This window comes from Stegodyphus dumicola, chromosome X1 (assembly GCF_044657685.1).
Source record: "Stegodyphus dumicola isolate Sdum_Otavi_A_Nest chromosome X1, ASM4465768v1".
In the NCBI taxonomy this organism is placed as follows: Eukaryota; Metazoa; Arthropoda; class Arachnida; order Araneae; family Eresidae; genus Stegodyphus; species Stegodyphus dumicola.
The window spans coordinates 237,976,195-238,002,139 of NC_140780.1; the positions used below are offsets into that span (position 1 = coordinate 237,976,195).

The 25,945-nt window shown below is 32.0% G+C and overlaps 1 long non-coding RNA gene across 1 annotated transcript in view; it reads right to left on the reverse strand.

Annotated features, from left to right (window-relative positions):
• The window catches only part of LOC146993452 (uncharacterized), a 200,375-nt gene that overhangs the window by 14,343 nt on the left and 160,087 nt on the right, over positions 1 to 25,945 (reverse strand). The gene's annotated exons all lie outside the window — the stretch shown is intronic.

The following is a 25,945-nucleotide window of genomic DNA, read 5'->3' on the forward strand; positions in this document are numbered from 1 at the left end:
TTCTAAAACGCTTATGTAGCAGTAGCTGGGGAGAAAATCCCAAACCTCTTCGAACAACCGTCGCATACCTAGTTAGACCACAACTAGAGTAACTCATCCCAGCTGGGCCAATGCTTTAACCACAGCACTCAGTTACCTAGAGACCGCGCAGGCCAGAGCGGCAAAAATCATTGGAAATGCAGTTAACTTTTCCAAGAACGAAAAAAATGTTTCGAGAATGTGGCCTCAAAGCTTTTAATAACAGGAGAAAGTACCAAACTGCCAGCTTCGTTAACAAAGCTAGAAGCCGTGATCCTGAACATATCTCACCAAACACCTTTGAGAACTAATCCAGGAAAACCAGACTTAAAAGATCATCTACTTAACATTTCGATTTTGAAATAAGATAAATTATCGGTCTTGATTATTGCACCCTTTCAATATTCAAAGAACATTTACCCTTCACAACTATCCCTAAGAACATTGCAATTTGTACTAACCTCACTGAACCATGTTCAAAAAGAAAATTAACAACTACTATTGCAGAGGGTATGAAGACTGCACAAATAATATCATGAAGTAACCTCGCCCATGCTAATCCTGACAACTCAGCTGGCGAAACTATCCGAAATGGCGGAGCTGGCATACATATAATACTACCGAATGGTACAGCCGTGAACCATAAAACTGACACAAGCACCTTCGCCTCAAACCAGCTAAGAGCAATAAACAAACTAACCAGCTAAGAGCAATAAACAAAGCCTTATATTAATATTTTCTGTTTGAAAATATGGAAAAAGCTAATGGTTTGTCTTCTGTGACTCCAGATGTACCTTTGAGGCAATATAAAATTCAATCAGCACTTGCTCAAGATATTCAGCATCAAATAAGCGAATTTTACAATTTAAATGAGATTTGCGCTTTTTCAGTGGATGCCTGCTCACGTTGGCATTCCTGAAAACGAAATTGCAGTCAGGCTCGCAAAATAAATAAAAGGTTTCAAAGATAAAAGGTCAATAATAATCAAATTGCTCTTGACAATACAAATGCCATCGCAAGGTATATATTTAGAGGAAATACCACCAAAAACGACTACAAGATTTGTGAAATTAATGCCAGTCGAGACATTATAAAAACTGTAACTCGACTCAGAATCTAGCACTTTCGGAGTAGGAAGATAGAAAGAGATGGCATAAGATCCTACCACCCCTGCAATAACTGTGACCAAATAGTATTATATCCTGGACATATTTTTGACTATTCGCCAATTAAAAGACCTTTTATTCTTCTTGGAAAATATGCTTTCATACTGAGTGGTTCTATTCTAGGAACATCACTCAGGTAGCTGCTGCGCTTTGTCGTTTGTGATCAGTTTGAGTTCCCATGGACAAGACATAACCAGCAGTACTTTAGATGCTTCTAATTTACGTGTTCGATAAATGTAATATTTCACTCGAGGCTTTACGTAGTATCTATCTAGTGTATTGAATGATTGCAGTTGACAGTAACACTTGTCGCCAATGGTTTCAGAAATTCACAGATGAAGACAAATGGTATACAGATCTTTCAAGTTCTGTACATACATTCGTGTTTTTCGACCAAGTTCTTCTTGGAATCATCAAAAATGAGCCGTATCCAATCAACCACAAGTTAATGGAAACGCAAGCTGCTGCAACAACCAGCTAAAGACGATGTGGAGAGCTGGGTTCATCACGAGGCTCATTCAGTTGGTTCTATGCCATATTGTTGCGAAGCAACAAGAAAAGAGAGTTGATACCTGTGTATCTTCGATTTCGCATTACAGATGTAAGCAATTTTTCGAACCATTTCTAACGGTAGATGAGAAACTAGTATTTTATCGTAATGTTAAACATCGAAGAATTGTATTACGTGTTGCAGAAATGTGCTATCAACCACAAAAGAATGACTGCTTCCCCGAACGATTTTGTGAAGGTTGTAGGGAGATATTAAAAAAATAATTTGCAGGCATGTAACGAAATTATAAATGCTAACCTCTGCTACTAGTGATTAGACAAATGAAATTAACTGAAACCTAAGCATCGAGATAAAAGTCGCGAAGATACGAACTTTCATCACAATAATGCCAAGCATCAAGCTGTTTTAATCAGTTGGAAAAAATTACTAGACTCTGTTTAGGAATCATTACCCACTCACGGTGTTTTGCTAACTATGTCCCCTACAGTACACCTTCCTACTTCAGATCTTCGATGATGAGAAGGATCTTAAAATAGCATTAAAAGACTTTTTCAACTCAAAAACAATACAATTATTCGGTGTAGTATAAACCTCTTACCAGATAGATGGTCATTATGATAGAAAATGTTATGAATATACTACTTTATTTATTGCATTTTCCACCTTTTTTCCCTCGACTAATAACCGTGTTAAATTTTTGCATACACACCTAACTAAAAACACTAAAGCATTCAGTAAGTTCTAATCTTTTGATTGTATAATCAGCGCAAAATAAGAGTGTTTTGCGACAGTGTTGATTACCTTAGAGAAGCTTTTTTACGTCAATGGAGTTCTGTTACAAGAAATAAAATGGAAAAGCTTTATCTCATGAATTAGAAAATTGCATTTTGACCAATGATTATCCAGAAAGTGGATAGTGTCTTAAATTCTGGGTGCAAAATAGTAAAACACCCTCTAGTACTTTATAACCAGTGGCTAGACGAACTTGGTTTATTGTTCATGTTCAACTGGGTACTTTAGCGGCGAAAGCACTTTGCTTACTGTAGGAGTGATACTATATTAGATCGTTGAAAAATAGAACAGGTATGAAAACGGTTTGGTTGCTCTAGGAGTGACATTGTCATTTGGTTGTTATTTTTTATTACACAAAATAATGTTAATCGTTATTTCTCGCCTCGTAAGCTATTTAAATGTGTTCAATAATATTGGGCCAGACCGCATTAGAGTTTTTGTCTACAGGAAAGAAGCATGAGAACTGTTAATTTCTTAATTAATTTGATTTAATTTTTCACCATACGCTATATTTTGGCCTAATTTAAGCCAGATTTTCCGACATATTTTTTATCATATGTTGGTTTTGGTTTTCCTTATACCTTTAAACCACATAAATGCTGCAAGGCAAAACTAAGTGGACTGAAATGTGCTTTACATGATCCATCTTCTCAATCCAATAAAGTGGATGTCTAAAAAACTAAATCCAATTTGCATTTTCTACTTTTTAATAAAGAGGTACAAATTTTAGTTCCTTTAATTCAACGGTTTACACTATCCAGTTTTACGGATAAGCAGTTTTAGAGCTGTAGTGACACAAATGTTGTCATTACATTTTATGCTTCATTACCATACATACTGACCATAAGGTGACAGCAGATCTCTAATAAAAGAATTTATGATCGAAATACTCGGTGACATTTCATTGCCTGTTTATGATTTGGTAGTGCTGGGTCTTGGTCTTCTCGATCTTTTAATTATAATTTTAGTTGCTGGTTGTAAGAATATTTAACACATTAAGCATCAAACTTCTTTTGTCTTCTTTCCCGTTGATCTCTGGATATCTGATTTCAATTATATGCTGATAGCTGGAGATCTATGTAAAATTTGAACGAAGATAGATTTGGTAGAAATATATCATTTTTTTTTATTGTATATCATCGATCAACAGTGAATAACGCTGCCTTGACGAAATGTATGTCGTCAAACCCTGGTCACTGACAGAAAGTATAATGTCAGTCATTGGCGAATGACCATTGCCCTTAATGTGTTAAGAGTTATCTAGCAGGCCCTTCCACATAGTCGGAAGCGAAAAATTCAATTGCCTATAAAATGAGTTCTATCAAATCTATCCCAGATCTGCAACATTCTCCTATTGTTGGTTTTATCTCTTGGACTACACCATAACTTATAATGCAAGTCATCTCGAACTGTTACAATAACGACTTGGATTAACAGAAGTTATTCTTACTGTCTTTCGAATTTCTTTACGGCCGTCGAGTTTTCAAAGTATAATTTTGCTTCGATCAAAATAATATAATATATATATACATTATATATCGCCTTTTAATAGCTATGATTTGTATATATAATATATATATGTGTGTAATGTTTTCAGTTATTGTAACACATCGTGGGCGAATGGTGAGGCTATTCCATTACACGTTCTGGCAGATGGTTGACGAAGCTGGGATGATTGACGTAAAATGACGACTCAGGACTTTTCACTTTTAACAGCAAGCATATCTTTATTTTAATTTATAGCAGATGACTTTTTCCAGATGAAGTTAATCAAATAACTTACTCAGTAATTGAACTATTAGATACGACTGACTTTAAACTTTAATACATCATAACGTTCTAACAAAGAAAGAGGAGCATAGCGGAAGCGTTAGCAGGACGAAGGCGAGAAGGCATCTGTCTAGGAGAACTTATGACTCAGCATTTATATGAATGGTTATGTAACAGAGTAGCTTCTAGAAAAATGTAGAAAACTTATGACGCAGCATTTATATGAGGAGGTTATGTAATAGGCGTGAATGTTCTAGCAGGTACTGGGTTAGGGGACGATCCTGAATTGCATAAAATTAATTAAAGGTTGCTGGTTCGCAAAGAGCAAAGCCATCGTATTTTTTTTTTTTTTATTTTTATTTTACATCTTCCCCCCCCCCGTCAAAAAGAGAGGCCGGGGTGAGAAAAGCATTAGTACAGGAGTGAAGCAAAAGTATGAGAAAAGACATGAAAACATCCAGAACATAGCGTACAAGCTTTAACTATGGTCTATCATAGTTCATGACTTTCTCATATAAAATTTTGACTTTATAGCATATGAAATTTTGAACATTAAAACAATGAGTTATAAATAAATATACAATATATGACTAATTTTAAGACTATAACATAATAAATATGGAATACTGATAAATAAATAAGTTATAATTGCAAAAGTCCTCAATTTTGTTAAAAATGTCCATTTTGTTTTTTGAAAGTCCTTTTCATAAAAAGAGTTCGAATAGAATGAAAATATCTGGTAAAATCTCTAAATGCCAGATAGTCCACAAGTATGATGCATTTTTTCCTCTCATCGTAAAGATTGACATGTTTTACACTTCAATACAAAATATTATACTTATTCAAAAAACAATTCAATATAAATAATACAATTATACACTAGAACATCAACACTTTGACTGTAAAACTATGGCTTTTCCTCGCCAACAGATCAGCGTGATTACTTGCTGATGGTTGGGGGGTGCTAAGTACAAATATTGAAAACCCTCCGTTGCCTAATAGAAGGTAACTGGTTTTTGGCATTGTACATTACCTCAAAGTGGTGTTAGAAAAATAAAAGATCATATAAAATCAAAATGATAAGACTGATAACTTGTATAATCAAGTTAAAGTCTTTTTTATAATGTTGTAAATTAGAAACAAATATTATCCTACAATAAGAAGAAAATTTTTGCTACAAAATAATTCAAATTATGTGAAAGATATAAAAGGTCAAGATCGGGAGAATAATTTGTCATAGTCGGGAAAATAACTTGTCGTAGTTAGGGTTCAAGTCTAAATCAGGTATTAAAGGTCATAATCAGGAAAATGTTTAAAAGAGAATTTTAAAAAAAAATTAATTTTAATTTTGAACAGAGATAGGAATTCTACTATTTCGGACAGTTAACTTAAACTCACTTGCTGGATTAAAAGGTCTTAATCTAGTTGAATGAACAATTTCTGATTTCTTTTTATTTAAAGGATTAGGTTTATCTATTTCATAAGTAACTTCAGAATATTGTTTTAAAATTTTATAAGGTCCTGAGAATGGAGGAGATAATTTACGTGTATTAGGGTATTGAAATTCTTCATACATTACTAAATCACCAATTTTAAAATTACTAGGTTTAAAATGAATATCATATTTTTCTTTATTTACATTATGATAATCATCAGATCTCTTTTGAGCTATTTTTCTGGCTTCTTCTATTGACGGATAGAATTCTTGATTTTGAATTAAGGAATCATAAGGTAATTTTCCATACATTAAATATGATGGAGGAAATTTTGTTACAGAATGAGGGGTATTATTATACTCTTCAGTTACTTGGGGTAGTAATTTTGTCCATGCTATATTACCGTGATAAGAATTTAGTTTGCATTTTAATCTAGTTATAATAGTTTGATTAACACGTTCAGTTTTACCATTAGTTTGGGGTCTATTTGCAGTAGTCAGCAATTGTTTTACATTATGATTCCTTAAAAAGTGCTTAAATTTTGAAGATGTAAAAGCAGCGTTCCTATCACTTAAAATCTTTTTAGGGACCTGAATTTGGAAAATTTGTTTTAAGCAATTTATATAAGTATCCGTAGTTACACTTTTGGAAGCAAAAGTCCAGATATATCTAGTTTCATGATCAATAATTATGTGAATATACTTTTTGGTAGAATTATAATAATTTAAACCACCTACAGTATCAATAGATAATATTTCAAAAGGTTCACTAACTGATGGTAAATTTTGCATTAAACCAAATTTCTTTTGTTTACTTTTCTTATTAAACTGACATACTTCACAATGTTTACAATAATTTCTAACATCTTGAACAATTCCTGGCCAATAATATTGTGGAGATAACAAATTTAGCATAGATGATACACCAATATGACCAAATTGTATATGGGCCTTTTCAAGTAATTTCGTACGTAGAGACATGGGTATCACAATTTTGTACAATCCCTGTTTTTTAATAGTTAAGACATCATTCATTTTCCTATACTTAGTATTACAAACATTATCTAAATTTTGATATTCTTTTATTTCTTCTAATGATAATAAATTAACTTGCAATCTTAAATTTTGACACATAGGATTTCTAGAGAACATGTCAGCTTCAACATTAGTAGATCCTTTTTTATATTTTATATCAAAATCATACATAGATAATTTTAAAGACCACCTAAATAGACGACCTGTAGGGTGTTTTATATTTTTAAGCCAAACTAAAGCAGCATGATCAGTATGTACAGTAAAATGGTTACCATGTAAATAATAATAAAATTTATCAATTGCATCAATAATAGATAAACATTCCAGCTCAGTAATGGCATAATTTTGTTCATAAGATCTTAATTTTCTAGAATGAAAAGCAATTGGATGTAAACTACCATCAGGATGTTCTTGTTTTAAAACAGCACCAACAGCTTCTTTGGACGCATCAACAAATACATGACAGGGATATTTAGGATTAAAAAAAGTTAAAATAGGTCTAGAAATCAATGCATCTTTTAATTTTTGAAAAGCTTTTTGACATTCATCAGTCCAATTATAAAGAGTATCTTTCTTAAGTAAATTTGTTAATGGGGCTCTAATTTTAGCATAATTTTGAATAAATTTATGATAAACATTAATACTTCCTAAAAATTTTTGTAATTCTTTGATATTTTTAGGGGGTTGCAATTTCTTAATAACCTCTATATTTGCATTACTGGGCTGGTATTTACCTGCTTGAATTTCATATCCTAGAAAATTTATTTTTTCTTTAGCAAAATTACATTTAGATTGTTTTAATTTTATATTCTCTTTCTCACATATATTAAATATTATTTTAAGATGATTTAAATGTTCATCAAAATTTGGAGAGAATACTATAATATCATCAAAATAATTTAAAGCAAATTGAATCTGATATTTGTTTAAAATTTGTCTAAGAGCTCGTTGGAAAACAGCTGGGGAATTTTTCCAACCAAAAGGTAATCTAGTAAACTCATACAGTCCAAAATTTGTAGTGAATGCCAATTTTTCAGTATCCTTTTCATTTAATTTTATATGCCAATAGCCTGATGCCAAATCCAATGTAGAAAAGATTTTTGCATTTGTTAATTGATCTAATACAGCATCAATTCTAGGAATAGGTTCAGAATCAGTTTTAGTAATTTGGTTAAGCTTCCTGAAATCAATACACAATCTGCTTCTGGATTGCTCGTCTCTCTTATAAGCTAAAGTTACAGGAGCAGCATAAGGACTATAAGAAGGTTTAATAATTCCAGCTTTTAACAATTCATCTATTTGTTTTTTAATTTCACTATTATCTTTAGGAGATGCTCTATATGGTCTATAGGCTATTGGTAATTCAGAAGTTAATATAACTCTGGGAGGTTCAACCCTTATACAACCAACATCATATTTACTTTTTGCAAATATATGGTTATAATCATTCAACAATTTCTGTAATTTACTATCAGAATTTTTACTATTTTCAAAATAATTACCACAATTTTTAGAACTAAGATCATTTTTACATACAAAATTTTCGCTATTATCAAAATATTTACTAGATTGTTCAGCACTGATATCATTTTTACATACATAATTATTTTGGAAAAACTTGTCTACTTTAACATTTTTACTTACCTGTTTTCCAAGCTGATACACTTCATAATTATGAAAATTCAATTGTAATTTAAATAATGAAACACATGGTGATGAAAGCAATAAATAATTCAAATTTGAATCTACTACATAAAATATCACATTATTTTCTATTTTACCTATTTTACACTTTACTTTGATTATTTTCTCTATATGAACTTGACTAGATATTGAAAATATTTTATGATGAGATTTCAATGAAATTTCTCTAAATTTATCACCAATTTTGTTAAAATATTTTAACGGTAAAACGTTAATTTGCGATCCCGTATCAATAATACTGGGAATTTTTTCCTGTCCAATTTGGACATTCACTTTAAAGTAATATCATTTTTTAACTTCTCTTTTAGGAACCGTGTTATAATTAATAGCAGGTAATTGTGGATATCGAATTGGCCGATACGCATATTGTAGAGGTCGGTATTGCACTTGTTGATAATTAAAAGGTCTCACACTACGAAAACTTTGATAAGGAGTGGCTTGCACTGGTCTGGGATAATAGCACTTCGGAACAGTTTGCCTTGGAGAAACAAATTGGTAATTACTATTTTCTAGACCATCCAACGGCATCTGAACTGGAAACAGTTTCCTAGCAAGAGTAATCCAGTCTTTCGGTGTGTCTATTTTTTGCTCTGTTAACAGCATTCTTTGAGGATCAGGAAGTCCTTCCGTAAGTGCTTCCACCATTGTGGAATCTGTTAGTTTCAAGCTGGCTCCTAATTTCAACTTATTACGAAAATAAACATCAATATTATTAAATTTCTCGTATTTTAAAGACACAAAATCACTAAAAGTAACAGATTCCGATGTTGTGAAGTATGTCTCGAAAATAACCTTTATGTTGTCCCAGTCTTTATCTAAACAATCACGTAAATAGAGGGCTAAAGCCTCTCCTCTAATACACTCTGAGAAAACAAATTTCTTTTCCTTTTCTGGAATGTTCTTTGCGGCACATTTCTCTTCAAACAATAGAAGATATTTGTCTATTGGAAAATTTGTACTTGTGCCATCAAAAATAGGAAATTGGAATTTTATTGTATCCACAGTAGCTACGGATTCTTTCTTATCAGTTGACATTTTTGCCGTTTTTGAGCGTGTTAACATTCCAATCACAAAATCTTGAATTTAAGAGTTCGCATACACATCAATTTGAACACTAAAATCAATAACTTTAGAAGCACTTGATAAAACGCATAACTTTGGAGACGAGGGAAAGTATTTAAGAATCGCCGGAAAAGAAGCACAAGCATCAGACGATCACACACTGTCCTTGACCCACTGTTGAATTTAGAAGCGCGTTATAAATAAATCCAGGAGCTTTTTTCCCACGTAGAGGATAAATTCTGCCGGCTAATTAATAACTGTAATGTTTTCAGTTATTCTAACACATCGTGGGCGAATGGTGAGGCTATTCCATTACACGTTCTGGCAGATGGTTGACGAAGCTGGGATGATTGACGTACGGAGAAAAATGACGATTCAGGACTTTTCGCTTTTAACAGCAAGCATATCTTTATTTTAATTTATAGCAGATGACTTTTTCCAGATGAAGTTAATCAAATAACTTACTCAGTAATTGAACTATTAGATACGACTGACTTTAAACTTTAATACATCATAACGTTCTAACAAAGAAAGAGGAGCATAGCGGAAGCGTTAGCAGGACGAAGGCGAGAAGGCATCTGTCTAGGAGAACTTATGACTCAGCATTTATATGAATGGTTATGTAACAGAGTAGCTTCTAGAAAAATGTAGAAAACTTATGACGCAGCATTTATATGAGGAGGTTATGTAATAGGCGTGAATGTTCTAGCAGGTACTGGGTTAGGGGACGATCCTGAATTGCATAAAATTAATTAAAGGTTGCTGGTTCGCAAAGAGCAAAGCCATCGTATTTTTTTTTTTTTTATTTTTATTTTACATCTTCCCCCCCCCGTCAAAAAGAGAGGCCGGGGTGAGAAAAGCATTAGTACAGGAGTGAAGCAAAAGTATGAGAAAAGACATGAAAACATCCAGAACATAGCGTACAAGCTTTAACTATGGTCTATCATAGTTCATGACTTTCTCATATAAAATTTTGACTTTATAGCATATGAAATTTTGAACATTAAAACAATGAGTTATAAATAAATATACAATATATGACTAATTTTAAGACTATAACATAATAAATATGGAATACTGATAAATAAATAAGTTATAATTGCAAAAGTCCTCAATTTTGTTAAAAATGTCCATTTTGTTTTTTGAAAGTCCTTTTCATAAAAAGAGTTCGAATAGAATGAAAATATCTGGTAAAATCTCTAAATGCCAGATAGTCCACAAGTATGATGCATTTTTTCCTCTCATCGTAAAGATTGACATGTTTTACACTTCAATACAAAATATTATACTTATTCAAAAAACAATTCAATATAAATAATACAATTATACACTAGAACATCAACACTTTGACTGTAAAACTATGGCTTTTCCTCGCCAACAGATCAGCGTGATTACTTGCTGATGGTTGGGGGGTGCTAAGTACAAATATTGAAAACCCTCCGTTGCCTAATAGAAGGTAACTGGTTTTTGGCATTGTACATTACCTCAAAGTGGTGTTAGAAAAATAAAAGATCATATAAAATCAAAATGATAAGACTGATAACTTGTATAATCAAGTTAAAGTCTTTTTTATAATGTTGTAAATTAGAAACAAATATTATCCTACAATAAGAAGAAAATTTTTGCTACAAAATAATTCAAATTATGTGAAAGATATAAAAGGTCAAGATCGGGAGAATAATTTGTCATAGTCGGGAAAATAACTTGTCGTAGTTAGGGTTCAAGTCTAAATCAGGTATTAAAGGTCATAATCAGGAAAATGTTTAAAAGAGAATTTTAAAAAAAAATTAATTTTAATTTTGAACAGAGATAGGAATTCTACTATTTCGGACAGTTAACTTAAACTCACTTGCTGGATTAAAAGGTCTTAATCTAGTTGAATGAACAATTTCTGATTTCTTTTTATTTAAAGGATTAGGTTTATCTATTTCATAAGTAACTTCAGAATATTGTTTTAAAATTTTATAAGGTCCTGAGAATGGAGGAGATAATTTACGTGTATTAGGGTATTGAAATTCTTCATACATTACTAAATCACCAATTTTAAAATTACTAGGTTTAAAATGAATATCATATTTTTCTTTATTTACATTATGATAATCATCAGATCTCTTTTGAGCTATTTTTCTGGCTTCTTCTATTGACGGATAGAATTCTTGATTTTGAATTAAGGAATCATAAGGTAATTTTCCATACATTAAATATGATGGAGGAAATTTTGTTACAGAATGAGGGGTATTATTATACTCTTCAGTTACTTGGGGTAGTAATTTTGTCCATGCTATATTACCGTGATAAGAATTTAGTTTGCATTTTAATCTAGTTATAATAGTTTGATTAACACGTTCAGTTTTACCATTAGTTTGGGGTCTATTTGCAGTAGTCAGCAATTGTTTTACATTATGATTCCTTAAAAAGTGCTTAAATTTTGAAGATGTAAAAGCAGCGTTCCTATCACTTAAAATCTTTTTAGGGACCTGAATTTGGAAAATTTGTTTTAAGCAATTTATATAAGTATCCGTAGTTACACTTTTGGAAGCAAAAGTCCAGATATATCTAGTTTCATGATCAATAATTATGTGAATATACTTTTTGGTAGAATTATAATAATTTAAACCACCTACAGTATCAATAGATAATATTTCAAAAGGTTCACTAACTGATGGTAAATTTTGCATTAAACCAAATTTCTTTTGTTTACTTTTCTTATTAAACTGACATACTTCACAATGTTTACAATAATTTCTAACATCTTGAACAATTCCTGGCCAATAATATTGTGGAGATAACAAATTTAGCATAGATGATACACCAATATGACCAAATTGTATATGGGCCTTTTCAAGTAATTTCGTACGTAGAGACATGGGTATCACAATTTTGTACAATCCCTGTTTTTTAATAGTTAAGACATCATTCATTTTCCTATACTTAGTATTACAAACATTATCTAAATTTTGATATTCTTTTATTTCTTCTAATGATAATAAATTAACTTGCAATCTTAAATTTTGACACATAGGATTTCTAGAGAACATGTCAGCTTCAACATTAGTAGATCCTTTTTTATATTTTATATCAAAATCATACATAGATAATTTTAAAGACCACCTAAATAGACGACCTGTAGGGTGTTTTATATTTTTAAGCCAAACTAAAGCAGCATGATCAGTATGTACAGTAAAATGGTTACCATGTAAATAATAATAAAATTTATCAATTGCATCAATAATAGATAAACATTCCAGCTCAGTAATGGCATAATTTTGTTCATAAGATCTTAATTTTCTAGAATGAAAAGCAATTGGATGTAAACTACCATCAGGATGTTCTTGTTTTAAAACAGCACCAACAGCTTCTTTGGACGCATCAACAAATACATGACAGGGATATTTAGGATTAAAAAAAGTTAAAATAGGTCTAGAAATCAATGCATCTTTTAATTTTTGAAAAGCTTTTTGACATTCATCAGTCCAATTATAAAGAGTATCTTTCTTAAGTAAATTTGTTAATGGGGCTCTAATTTTAGCATAATTTTGAATAAATTTATGATAAACATTAATACTTCCTAAAAATTTTTGTAATTCTTTGATATTTTTAGGGGGTTGCAATTTCTTAATAACCTCTATATTTGCATTACTGGGCTGGTATTTACCTGCTTGAATTTCATATCCTAGAAAATTTATTTTTTCTTTAGCAAAATTACATTTAGATTGTTTTAATTTTATATTCTCTTTCTCACATATATTAAATATTATTTTAAGATGATTTAAATGTTCATCAAAATTTGGAGAGAATACTATAATATCATCAAAATAATTTAAAGCAAATTGAATCTGATATTTGTTTAAAATTTGTCTAAGAGCTCGTTGGAAAACAGCTGGGGAATTTTTCCAACCAAAAGGTAATCTAGTAAACTCATACAGTCCAAAATTTGTAGTGAATGCCAATTTTTCAGTATCCTTTTCATTTAATTTTATATGCCAATAGCCTGATGCCAAATCCAATGTAGAAAAGATTTTTGCATTTGTTAATTGATCTAATACAGCATCAATTCTAGGAATAGGTTCAGAATCAGTTTTAGTAATTTGGTTAAGCTTCCTGAAATCAATACACAATCTGCTTCTGGATTGCTCGTCTCTCTTATAAGCTAAAGTTACAGGAGCAGCATAAGGACTATAAGAAGGTTTAATAATTCCAGCTTTTAACAATTCATCTATTTGTTTTTTAATTTCACTATTATCTTTAGGAGATGCTCTATATGGTCTATAGGCTATTGGTAATTCAGAAGTTAATATAACTCTGGGAGGTTCAACCCTTATACAACCAACATCATATTTACTTTTTGCAAATATATGGTTATAATCATTCAACAATTTCTGTAATTTACTATCAGAATTTTTACTATTTTCAAAATAATTACCACAATTTTTAGAACTAAGATCATTTTTACATACAAAATTTTCGCTATTATCAAAATATTTACTAGATTGTTCAGCACTGATATCATTTTTACATACATAATTATTTTGGAAAAACTTGTCTACTTTAACATTTTTACTTACCTGTTTTCCAAGCTGATACACTTCATAATTATGAAAATTCAATTGTAATTTAAATAATGAAACACATGGTGATGAAAGCAATAAATAATTCAAATTTGAATCTACTACATAAAATATCACATTATTTTCTATTTTACCTATTTTACACTTTACTTTGATTATTTTCTCTATATGAACTTGACTAGATATTGAAAATATTTTATGATGAGATTTCAATGAAATTTCTCTAAATTTATCACCAATTTTGTTAAAATATTTTAACGGTAAAACGTTAATTTGCGATCCCGTATCAATAATACTGGGAATTTTTTCCTGTCCAATTTGGACATTCACTTTAAAGTAATATCATTTTTTAACTTCTCTTTTAGGAACCGTGTTATAATTAATAGCAGGTAATTGTGGATATCGAATTGGCCGATACGCATATTGTAGAGGTCGGTATTGCACTTGTTGATAATTAAAAGGTCTCACACTACGAAAACTTTGATAAGGAGTGGCTTGCACTGGTCTGGGATAATAGCACTTCGGAACAGTTTGCCTTGGAGAAACAAATTGGTAATTACTATTTTCTAGACCATCCAACGGCATCTGAACTGGAAACAGTTTCCTAGCAAGAGTAATCCAGTCTTTCGGTGTGTCTATTTTTTGCTCTGTTAACAGCATTCTTTGAGGATCAGGAAGTCCTTCCGTAAGTGCTTCCACCATTGTGGAATCTGTTAGTTTCAAGCTGGCTCCTAATTTCAACTTATTACGAAAATAAACATCAATATTATTAAATTTCTCGTATTTTAAAGACACAAAATCACTAAAAGTAACAGATTCCGATGTTGTGAAGTATGTCTCGAAAATAACCTTTATGTTGTCCCAGTCTTTATCTAAACAATCACGTAAATAGAGGGCTAAAGCCTCTCCTCTAATACACTCTGAGAAAACAAATTTCTTTTCCTTTTCTGGAATGTTCTTTGCGGCACATTTCTCTTCAAACAATAGAAGATATTTGTCTATTGGAAAATTTGTACTTGTGCCATCAAAAATAGGAAATTGGAATTTTATTGTATCCACAGTAGCTACGGATTCTTTCTTATCAGTTGACATTTTTGCCGTTTTTGAGCGTGTTAACATTCCAATCACAAAATCTTGAATTTAAGAGTTCGCATACACATCAATTTGAACACTAAAATCAATAACTTTAGAAGCACTTGATAAAACGCATAACTTTGGAGACGAGGGAAAGTATTTAAGAATCGCCGGAAAAGAAGCACAAGCATCAGACGATCACACACTGTCCTTGACCCACTGTTGAATTTAGAAGCGCGTTATAAATAAATCCAGGAGCTTTTTTCCCACGTAGAGGATAAATTCTGCCGGCTAATTAATAACTGTAATGTTTTCAGTTATTCTAACACATCGTGGGCGAATGGTGAGGCTATTCCATTACACGTTCTGGCAGATGGTTGACGAAGCTGGGATGATTGACGTACGGAGAAAAATGACGATTCAGGACTTTTCGCTTTTAACAGCAAGCATATCTTTATTTTAATTTATAGCAGATGACTTTTTCCAGATGAAGTTAATCAAATAACTTACTCAGTAATTGAACTATTAGATACGACTGACTTTAAACTTTAATACATCATAACGTTCTAACAAAGAAAGAGGAGCATAGCGGAAGCGTTAACAGGACGAAGGCGAGAAGGCATCTGTCTAGGAGAACTTATGACTCAGCATTTATATGAATGGTTATGTAACAGAGTAGCTTCTAGAAAAATGTAGAAAACTTATGACGCAGCATTTATATGAGGAGGTTATGTAATAGGCGTGAATGTTCTAGCAGGTACTGGGTTAGGGGACGATCCTGAATTGCATAAAATTAATTAAAGGTTGCTGGTTCGCAAAGAGCAAAGCCATCGTATTTTTTTTTATTTTTTTATTTTACATTTTTTATTTTACATATATATATATATATACCTACTAAGTGGATTCACTCTTTTAAGCTAATTCTACTAAAATTAATCTTAGGAGATAATATAATCAATATTTCTTTAGTAAATAAATTATTATATACAAATATATATATATATTTATATATACAAATACTAAATATTGCATATAAAGACAGAGTATGATGAGGGAATGCTGGGTAAAAAAAGAGGCCTTGTTTTTACCTCTGTTTATTTGTTTCTTTTTTTCGCTTCTCATATACGAAAATGTAAACTTTGAAGGCTCACACTTCATAATTTTTTCATATAATTATTTTTATATATAAATGGAGTACGGTTGATTTTTTTTTTATGAATGGAATGTATAATGCAGTTCAAAAAGGCCAGTTGCCATTAAACAATTAACGGAGGCCTTTATAAGCAACTGCCAAAGCAACACTTAAGCACTCATGATATACGCGAGTCAGTTTTAAGTGGATCTGCCTAACAGACGGAAATGTTTGTATTCGATAAAGCTGTGGGAGTCTTCTAGTTTTATGTAAAATAAGAAAATTTGAAATGTGACAGTAAAAACCATAATTTTAGTAACACTACAATAAAATTTATGATGTTAAGATATATAAGTTAGAATGTTAAAAATCAGTTACGTTTTGAAAATTTTGAAATTTGTTGTGATTATTCAAAATAAGTCATCTGTGTGCAAAATATTTACAACTGTGGTATTGTGCTCAAGCCTTCCTTGAAAAAATCTAATTCTGTATACTCTAAAACGCAAAGACTTTTGGACAGAAAAATTTTAAAAGACTCTAAAATACTATCAAAGTTTATATTTTGAAATTATGTAAATAATTATTATTTTCAAAATTTCAGGATTTGTACTTTTCAAATTATTTCTCTTCACTTGCTAATGATTTAGCGCTTTCCTTCTAAAAAAACGCTTTTCTTTCACCCAGCCCTTTTCTTCTTGAAGGAGGGAATATGTAACATATAAAATGTAGCTTTCAAATAATAAATTAATAGACCTTAACTATTTTTCATTCTATGAAGAATAAACTATTGATAGTCTTCATTCTAAAAATAACAGAGCAATAAATTTTCTAATTAAACCGAAAAGATCCGTCATTTAATATCTATTACGCACTTATCGAGGAAGTCTGAACCCAACACCCAATATGTAAAATATAAAATATCTATTTGTCAAACAATAAATTAATAATGTCCCTTAAACGACTCTCTTCGTTCTAAAAATAACAGAGCAATAATTTTCTAACTAAACGAAAACCATCCATCATTTAATATGTATTGCGTACTTACCTATGAAATCTGAACCCATAACTTATACATTAACCTGTCATGTCATCTGAAATGGAATTCGTTATAAAAGCTTAATTGCGTCTCAACTCTCTCTCTCTCCTGTCTTCCCTTCCGCTTCCAAACGCTTGTGTCTCCTTGCCGCTATCCATGCAGAGTTTCCTTTTCTAAGTTTCATCCTTTAAGAAGATGTAGTCTGTACAAAATTGGGGGGTTGCATAGCGCAGCCACAGTGATAATGTGCATTATCCATAAATAAAATTATTTGTCAAACTTACACCATGTCTGCAAGTTTTTTGGTTTATGCATCCATCGTTCTAACTACGCAGCAAAGTCCTCAAGTTATGATGCAGAGAAGCGCCACCAGTCCTTTGCAACTTTCCTCTACCAACTCATCGTATATATTAACGCAGTATTATTACAATAATCGAGCAGTTTTATTATATATGTGTAATAGATTCAGGAGCAGGAACGTACTACGTTGATGATTTGATGTTTCATTTGACGAAACGCGCTAATGGTATTTATCTAGATTCGAGTTTTATCACGCTTTTCCCTTGATAAGTCCGTCTTAAACCTAGAGTTGGGCTAATTTACCATTTATTGCAATTCTTTGTAAATATTTTTTTATCTTTGAATGTTTTTGATTAATTGCGTGCATCATTAAAATTTTTTATTTTAAAAATTTTTTATTTAAAATTTATTAGTTTTTTTAATTTCTTTTTGTTTTTGAAGTTTATATCGTTTTGTAGTTTTTACATTTAGTTTATATGCGATAACTTTTACTTTTTTAGTATTGTATTATTGTTTTTACATGGTGTAATTTTTACTCAGGAACTACAGTATCAAATATACTTTTAAGCAATAGCTTCTTAGAACTTTCCTCTTCGTTACAAATATTTTAAAATTTTGCAGCTCAGTGCCCAAAATTCTTGACCACACAGGTCTCTCTTGTTCGTATACGACTTTCTACTTTTATATATGTAAGAAAAATAAAGAATATGTAAAAGATTAAATTAGCAGCGTAAATTATTTTCCCTTCCCTATTCTAAAAATAGCAACATCTATTTGCACTGCGTCATTTCGAGAAAAATCTATGTCATATGATTCTTACGTAATTATGATGCTGTAAATGGAACTAAAACTCAACCAGCCAATAGTAATTTTACAGCAATATTAACTGCAAAATCAAAATGCTTTGAAAACCAAAACTAACTCAGTCTGACTTGAGATTTCATCCTGAACATTACGCACTTGCTTTCCACGCTTTGGCCTAGCTATACTGCTGTCTATCTGCTGCTGCTTTCTTGCTACAAAGTTATAAAAAATGTAAGCCTTTTGGAACAGGCACATTTAATATGCCGTAATATGTTGCTAAAAATAAAACTGAAGATTTAATCTGTCTTCGCCTCTAATCTTTTAGTCATTATGGATCAACACTTCTACGTCATCAAAATTCCTGCTCCTGCATCTATTACATATATATGGAGAATATATATATATATCCAAATCTCTGTCTAATCCCATTTTCCACCTAATACTGCTATTTTTAAAGTGAGAGTGCAGAGCTGTTGTGTGAAACGTGCAAGCAAGTTACCTTTATTTAGTTTCAGACAGTAAGCTTAAATTGTCCAGTTTTTATCGGATATTAAGAACTATTATATTTTTCTCCCTAAAACTGAAAATTCTGTTCACAACGCTTGTTTTTTATCATTTCAAAAGCTTTCAGTTAGGAATGATAATGTCGCCTCTTTTCGTTTTATTTGATTTTATCTAAAATACTATTGTTTCGTGACTATTAACTGTACGAGAAATGTCTTTGTGAATTAGATTTTAGGGAAACATGATTGCGAATAAATATAATCAACTATTTTTATGGTTATAATTATCACATCCGTCATACATTTCAACATTATACACATGAAAATTATCGGAATTTAAGGTTTATGGCTTCGCCTTATTTCTTGTTTTTTAATGTACTGCATTTTTTTTAATTTATGCATTTTTATTATATCACTCTGACTTCGGTTCTAATTTAGTCTTCTAGTTTTTTTTAAATAGTATCAAGGTGATAAATGAATTTTTGATTTAAATTTTATAAATTAAAATTGATTGTAAAATAAATTTGTTAACATCTAACATGTTTTTGATAAATGATACATAATTTTTAATTCTACCGCAATCGTGAGTTGCATTTTTCTCCAGCCTTGTAATAAACTCAATGGTCTTAAAGTTAAACACTTGCAAAAATTCATATGTCATTAAAATTTGATTGTTCCTTAATGATTTGCTTCCGACGTTTATGCTCCATTCAGCATCAATTGTTAGATACAGTAGAATTCCTTCCAGAAGGCGTTTTCTTAATGAGCTCATGGCTAGATTTATCTAGACACTGCCTAATCTCCTAAGTGCATCTGGCATTTCAGACTAATTTACAAACCCTTGTAGTACTTGGTTTGTCGGTGCATCTCATTAAAAATTATTAACTCATATCTTTGCCATCGCCCTTTCCGTGCAATTGTTAATTTTGTCATTTTTCTGGTGCGCCTTTCGAAGCACGTTGGTATTCGGCATGGTTAATTAGTTGCGCTAGCAACTCATTTTTATTAAAGGTATCTCTCAGTCTTAGCATTTTGGATCCAATGCCTGTAATAAACATTCCTGTCGCACATTATAATGTCGTGGAGTACTGGAAAATATAATAAAATCAAAATAAAATTTTATTCTTCAAAGGAAACATTCTCGACTAATCTTATTTAATTATTTATACAGTATGGCAGAATTCCCAACGTATTAACAAAACCATACTATAGGAGAACAATTGATTTTATTTATTATTAAGTGATAGTTACAAGAATATCATTTATATTTATCAGTAACTGTAGGAGTATGACTTCTGCAAATGATCTTAATCAGCGACCGGGAGGAAAGTACTACTGAAAACTGGAGTTGAAACTTTCACGAACAGACTGGATGTATGGCCCCTTTCATGGCTTTCCGCATGTGTAACGAGAGGAAAGTACATTTAACATAGAAATAAACCAGTCAGAAATTCTCCCACGAAGACATCCTTTCTTTTAGGCCGAAACTGTAGGGCATTTTTTCTTAATCTAAAAATTCAGATCGTCTATCAAATGACGACAGACAGCATTCCAAAGCACGTATTGTCGTCATAAAAAAACCTACAGGACTATTGGTGGAGGCAACTCTGATGAGGTCCTTCAATTCCAATACTGTGGCTTAACGTGTTTGAAAAACTCTTTTGAGATATTCCCGTAAAAGCCATAGCGTTATATATCGAGGGACTCGGGTGGCTGAGTGATATTCCCATAATAAAAGGTTATTCTCTGCGGAAGTGTCTACCGCAAAAAAAATTCATGCGCACTCTGGCCATGAGAGCAGTCACTCCATCTTTTTGGGAGGTGATCTGCAATCAACTCACGATTAACCAGAAGCAGTTTAATTGGCTGCAAATCAATGAGTTCTATCTGAAATAATGCGACATTTGCTATTGAGGAGCATTGGAAAAATTACTATTATAAACCATCACCGTCACCGTAAAATAAAACCAAATGAGCTTACTCTTCAGATTAAAATTTTTAAAATGCAATTAAATAGTATTTTTCTGTTGATTATAATGTAGATTATTTCTTTACCTGCCATATTTTAACTGTCATCAGAAGATTAGTGAGTTTTCCGTGTATGTCATTTCGGACGCTGGTAGATGAGAAACTGACTGTACATTGTGTTCCACATCTGCAACTGAGGAGAAAGAAGCCTTGCAGCATCATTAGATAACACATAGTGATGGTAGTGAACGCTGCTTAGAAAAATTTCATATAGGGAATGATGAATAAAAATACATTATTTATCGGTCTGCAGGTTAAGAAAACCCGTCTTTGTGAACCGCTACGCAGTCATTCTGATGATTTAGTTTATTTATATATTTTTAATTTTTAGTTATTTATATAGTTAATTTTATTTTACTATTTTAAGAATTAAACTCTGCAAATGAATGTAATTTCTTTTCATACCGAGTTCAAGTAAATTATGATTTTCAGTTATTTGTATGAATAGCTTCATAAAGCAAATACAGATTTAAATAACTCAGGAGCTGTCTCAAACAACTATCCTCGGTTCCAGATGATTCTCCTCTTCTATGGAGCTTTTCGCGTAAAATAAAATAAAATTTTTAACAGACACAAAACCTGCTCATTCAAGCTCAGAAAACCATTTAAGTTGCTCTGTTTTTCTGTTATGGAGATCCCCTATATAAAAAACACAAGAAGAATTTTTAAAATAAGAAGTGATATACGAATATTTCTATAATATCCTTCTCCTTCAATTTTATCTGCCTATTCAAGACCATGCCTGTGAATATTGTGGTAAAAAACTGCTTTCTGAGAACTTTAAAAAGGGTATTTTTAAAAAAGATCGTTGATATATCTATCGTATACCCTATAGCTTTTCCACAGCTTCGCACTAAAGCTGCTTCCATTCGTACATTGCTGTGACTTATCTCACTTCTCTGACCTATTAAGAACACGTTCATGAATTTTATCGTGACAGAGAAGGCAAGACTGCATCTTTCGTTGGCACGGGTCTTGACGCTGAGCACCATATAGGGGCGGCACCACGTATTCCACCCCCGTCCCAGTTTTTATGGAGAGCTCTCAAGGGAAATTGGCCGAGGGTTTCCCACGCCTCCTCCTCACAACCAAACCACTCGAGAGGACTTCCGGCTCCCCGTATATTTTAAAAGCTCCATGCTGCGAAGATACTATACGCTTACAAATATCCATACCTTTGAACCCGAACCCGACGAAGAATAAAGCAGCCAGCATTTCTAACCATTATACCGATCATGGCCGCCCATTAGTACGTAAAGCAAAAATGTGCGTGAAGATTTTTTTTTTCCAATTTACATGCTTCTTTGTATAGAAGTAATCTAATGTTGAAAACCACATGAATTGTTAGTAAAAAACAAGCAAATTTATATGCAGGGAGTGAAGCGTTCTCTGCTCACCGTGTTTTCCAACTTTTATACGTTTCCATGCGTATCTTTTATACTATACAACTATATAAAATACCTTTTACACTGTATTTACACTGTACAACTATATAAAATAAGTAGTAATGCCTTCAATGTGAATCAGCAATAATGCATTAAATTATGAAATTATTTAAGGGTAGCGTCATAACATGGTTATTATTTTTTTCGATTCAGTTTCGCTTAAACTAACTTTTTTGTAGCACCTTTTATCTCTTACACATTGAATGAAAAATACGTGGCTGAAATGTTCTGAATGTCAATTAAAGTCATTGAATACGTCATATTTTTTCTTTCAAAATTTGCGACTTTAACTTCTTCCATTCGACCATATTTTAATAAAATTTACCCACACCATTTCCTTCAGCTGCGCAATGATTTTCTCACTATTTAAAGAAAGCATTTGTACCTGTTATTTTCTTATTTGTTCTTTATTGTTGTCGCTGACTCCGAATACGACAAGGACGTTGTTTGTTGGTGAGCCCATGAGGCTAGAGCACCAATAGAATTGTAAGCCACTAGTCTCAAATTTAAACCTCATGTGGGCCGAATGCTCCATTTGAAATCCGCTGACGAGCGGGAATTCTTTTTAACAAAATAAAAGGGCTCATAATAAATTTTTTATTTTGTTTACCAAATCTTTATCAAAATATGCATCAACAACAATAGTAATAACGCGAAGGCGAAGGAATAAATATCAAAATTTAATTTTTTTCTGACTAAAAACTTGCGTTTGGTATCTGCAAGAAATTTCTCTTAGTTATACTTTCTAACTTTGTAGGGACATTAGGTTAATAGGAAAAGCCGGAGAGATTAAAAATTAGCAACCGCCTTCGCCGGGAATCGAACCTCTGGAATACCGGCCCAGCGTGCAGAACCACTACACCACGAAGGCACGCTAGGAAAGCGGGAGAAATACCTTATAGAGTTACGAAGAAATAAATACTAGAAGAAATAATACGACACACTCATTGAAGAAAGATTAAAAATCTTAATGTTCTAATGATCATGCAGTTTTGTTGATATGTTTTCCCTCTATACACCGTCAATCGAGTTTTTTCTTAGACCTTACCAATTTTCAGTTGCGGTAAAATGTGTTCTCAAATAATTGTATTCCCAAACAAAGCAATTATTCTTATTGAAAAAAAATTCATAACTGAATGTATTTATCATTTAACAAGTACGAATAAAAGTTAATCAAATATGTATCTTCAAATCTTTGAATAAAATTTATATCACACCGCAAATTAATTATCTCTATTTGTAGATATTCTGGTGCATTATTCACGTTTGTTTTTAATGGCACTGAAAATAATATAAACTCGGACTTTAAATCTTTCTTCAGATTCTTGTTGTAATAATGCTAATTTTCTTGCGTATTCTTGAGCTTTTTCGTTGAGAAAATTCTATAATTGATAATAGGGCAGGATTTGAGATATAGGAAATGTATAATTTTTTTATTCCTCTTGTGTTTTCCATAATCGCAGTTTAACATTTAAAGCTTTAATACAAGCATGCATGTCACTGATAAGTTTATTTTTTCCTAGCAGCTATTTATTGAGAATATTTAAATTGCTTGACAAGTCAGCAAGAAATGCTAAATCTGTTATCCATGTATCATTATGTAGTTTAGCAATGATTTTACATTTTTGTCTCATTCATTTAATGAAAAAGCCTTTATAATACAAACTTGTCTCTATAATACAGTTTTGATAACCATCTCACAACGAATTTCTTCCTTCCTTTTTGCGTGTCATGGTGGTGTAGTTGCTAGCAATTACACTAGTAATTTTTATTTCGAATCCTGGTGAGAGCATCACCGAATTTTCATTTTTCCTGCTTCGAAATAAACCAAATGACTCTACAAGCTGCACAAAAACTAAAATGGGGCGGAAGATAATTCGTCACGACCTAGATTTGACAATTGGTCCCTTCCTCCCTAGGTTCCCTTTAAATGGGTGAGAATGTAAGGAATTTTGTCATCAACTGCTACTGAGAATACTGAAAAATCTATAACTGATATCGTAAATCACTAGCGATTTCGTTATTTTCGTTCATTTTGCACTTTAGCAGCTCAGAAAGATGTTTCTGTAGTCAAACCGTCGAAACTAGTCCTGGAAAATTTACAAATATAAAGCTGATTCTTGTTATTTGACTTCTCCAATAATTTATAGCTTTTGCATTATAAGCTGATTATTGTAACTGCTACCAGTTCAAAAGTTTCTTAAACTGCTCTAGCAATACCCGCTACGCACTTTTAGAGATCGAATTCCCAAAGCCATAGCCATAAACTTTTTTATAATTATGGAATTCTATCTCCTTAGCCTGACGCGAACTGTATTATTCAGTTGTAGAGTCATTAGGCTAATTGTACGCAGGAAAGATGAAAAATATGCAACCGCCTTCGCCGGGAATCGAACCTCGGACCTCTGGAATACCGGCCCAGTGTTCAGAACCACTACACCACAAAGGCTCGCTAGGGAAGTAGGAGAAATACCTTATATACTCCCCTTTTTAAAGGGCGACTAGGGTTTTAGGGGAACTAGTCGCCAAATCCTGGGTGCGGAGAATCATCATCCACAACCCTTTTTAGTTCGGGCGCCACTTGTAGAGTCATTAGGCTAATTGGAAGCAGGAAAGATGAAAAATATGCAACCGCCTTCGCTGGGAATCGAACCACGGATCTCTGGAATACCGGCCCAGTGTGCAGAACCAATACACCACGAAGGCTCGCTAGGAAACTGGGAGAAATACCTTATAAAGTGATGTGCGTAAATTATGGTAATAATTCTTCTGTTGTAGATTGTAAAATAGCACGTTGCACCAGGATGCTTCTTGTAATAAATGTTAATGCAATTTATTAAGCTCCTAAAGCTGAAAATATGGTTTGAAACGCACGCAGAAGAGAAGTTAACTTCAGAGTTACTTTTAAACAGTGAATTTAATAGAGGCAAATAACCTTCAGAACATAAAATAAATATAGACGATATAATTATTAGCAGGAAAACCAACACTCAGATTTTTCTTTGCAGAAAATTAACATTCAGTAAAGATAGTTTTGAAAGGGAAAAACTTCGAAATTAATATAACCATTAACAAAAACTTGCCAAGCGTCTATTCTGTTGTCGTTTTTATGTCATTGTTTTCCTATATGCTCAAGTAACATAAATGTCGAACTGAATTCTGGTTTCAGTTGCCTGACAACCTAAACAAAACAGAAAACTCCAGTAATACCCCCTGTCTGCTCAGATGTATTATAAAAAAACGCAGACATTGAGACTAAACTTCGATTAATTTGTATGAACGAAAAGTAAAGACCTCGGTTTAGTTTTTCATTAAAAACAACTTCAAGCTGAACCAGAAAAAAATCCTTTTTTAAAAATCTTATCATTTCAAAGACTTCTATACCTTTCTTCGATAAATGTCCACTATTTTTGTTTTTTAACTTCACTATAACGCCTTTTCTTCGATGACAAATTCTCCTCAACAAAATTACAACACTTTTAAAACAGTGTCTTCGTAATTTAGACGCAAGCCACATTTAATTCCCTTAAAAGCAGAAAAAAGCAAATAAAAAAATGCCGAA